Below are 2,364 nucleotides of genomic sequence, written 5' to 3' on the forward strand. Positions count from 1 at the left end.
TCCTTTTTTTGTGCACTCCGAGCTGAAAGGCTTCCCCCGGACGCCTGTCTGCAGGGCCGAGTGTCTCCAGAGAGCGGTTAAGACATTTCGGGATTTGTTTTGTAGCTTTAAATGAAAACAAAAACATAAACTCCTCGCCCTAAGCGGGCTGCAGCTCCTCCCGTCGAATCCGGAATATATTGTAATGTGCTGAAAGAAGCTTTTATTTGCATGACTAACAGTATTTCAGCATCTTTCTTTTTTTTTTCTTTCCTTTTTTTTTTTTTAATTAAAGTTTTGCTTTGCCCTGGGCAGATTATTCAGCCGTGAATTAATGAGAGGTAAATTCTAAACTTGTTTTTACTTGAAAATACAATTTTTAAACTTATCAGGGATTTAGGGAGAAACGTGCCTGGAATATCTTGACCATTTCCAAACTAATTTGGACTTCCGATCTACCTTTGTGTTGCCCGAGTCCTCTCTCCCTCCTCCCTCCTCCCCTTTTTTGGGGAAGTCTGAACTAGGTTTACGGAAAGCCTTAGGAAGCTCCTGGGCTTCCCCTCGCGTCCCCCCGCCCCAAGAGGCTGCCTGGGGATCTGGGGGAACCCACTAGAATGTGAGATCTTAGAGCAAGCCACTAACGGGTAATTTTAAGGAATAAGCTGATGTGCGAATACGTTCATACACCTTTAGTGCCTCCGAGGAAAAGCCGCGTGTGTGCGCTCAGCGAGCGCGGAGGGCACGTGTGTCCCCCCACTCCGAGACACGCCCTGGCCGGGGCAGGAAAGAGTTTCCACGCTGGGCCATTGAGCACCTGCGAACCGCGGAGACCCGCGTAGGGTGTGTATTGGGGGGGGACTTCTCCGTTTCCCCGCGGGAGCCACCGCGGGAAAGGACACGGACGGCTCGAGGCAGCGCCCGCCCCCTCGGGGTTCGCTCCACGCGCGGCTCCGCGGCGGGGTCTCTCCACGGGCAGCTCCGGCGGCGTCACTGCCCCGTCGCCAACACTAGTGGGGAGTTAAAAGAAAATAACGCCCGGTTGTACGAAAGTGGAATGGACGGGAATTGCTTGGGGCGAGGGAGGGGGAAACAGACACAATAGGGCTCCCGTGTTCCGCGTGGGTGGGAGAAGGGGGTCGTGTGATGGACCTAGTTCTTCCCCTCCCCCATGCGGCTTTTGGAGGGGAGAAATACTACCCAGGAGGGGATAAAAGGCTCCCCAAAGGCCGGCACCCTCTCACGGGTCTCATGCTTGAACTGGGGCTGCTCTTTCTCTCCCCCCCGGCAAGGAGGCAGCGGAGAGGCCTTTATAAGAAAAGAACCCGGCCCTTCTAGTCACCCCCGGGGTTGGGTAGGAAGGAGGTCTTCGGTGTCAGTACATTGTTTTTAAGCGCAATATTTCTGGTTCTCGCTGGTAGGAGTGTCGTTCCCATCCTGCTTTATTTTCAATGGGATTTGATACTTGAAAGGATTCAGAGGCGTGAAAGTTTGGGGTTTATTTTTTTTTCTTTCTCTTCCTTCATTTTCGCATCTCGAAGCTGCAGCTAGAAGGCGTGAAGCCGGCAGCAATAATCTACCTCAGCTGAGCCTTACACTGATAGGTTTGGATTTTTCTTCCCCCTGATTAAGCCTCCAGAAGATCGCCCCGTCGTGCCGTGGCAGTTAGGGGAGGCCAGAGATCTCCTTCAGCCTCACTCCATCCGCACCTGGCCTCAGGCTCCAGCCTCCCAGGCAGGGCCCTGTCGCCGGTGCCATTTGCCACCCCCCACCCCCGAAAAGTTACCCTTTGGCAGGAGCCCCAGCCCAAACCCGGAGGACCGAGCTGCCCCGGCCCCGCTGGGGGTGTTCGCCTCCGCCCGGACCCCGCGGGCCTTTGTGTGGGGCGCACGGACACACACACACGCACACACATCCAGGGGGACGCCGGTGTCTGCGCGGTTTCGGGGTACCGAGGGTGCCGCTAATGACAGGCCGTTTCAAAGCCGGGCTCCGTAATGGGTAAATGGTGTTGTTTCAGGATTTGCATTAAAAATCTGAATGGCTGATTGAGGTGTAAATGTATGAAAAGCTGTGTTTAAGCCTCCTCACCCACTAAGTCCATCTGCCCCGGGAAGATAGGGCCTATCGAGCCCCGCCAAACTGGAAGGCTGCCTCCTCCCTGCCCCTGGCCGCGCATTATCGACAGCGCCTCTCCAGCATTAGTTCATTATCCGCGCCGAGCTCGGCCGTTGATTAAGATGAAATTACTCGGAAGCTGAAGTGCGCTTGATCAATATTTAAGCGCGAGCCGGAGGACGGGAGGCAGATGGCCGGAGCCCGGCAGCACACCGCGCTGCCTCCCCGGGAGCCGGCCCGGGCGGCCCCGCTCCCCCGGCCTGCGCCGCC

This window comes from Haliaeetus leucocephalus, unplaced genomic scaffold, assembly GCF_000737465.1.
Source record: "Haliaeetus leucocephalus isolate CR32 unplaced genomic scaffold, Haliaeetus_leucocephalus-4.0 Scaffold526, whole genome shotgun sequence".
Classification (NCBI taxonomy): domain Eukaryota; kingdom Metazoa; phylum Chordata; class Aves; order Accipitriformes; family Accipitridae; genus Haliaeetus; species Haliaeetus leucocephalus.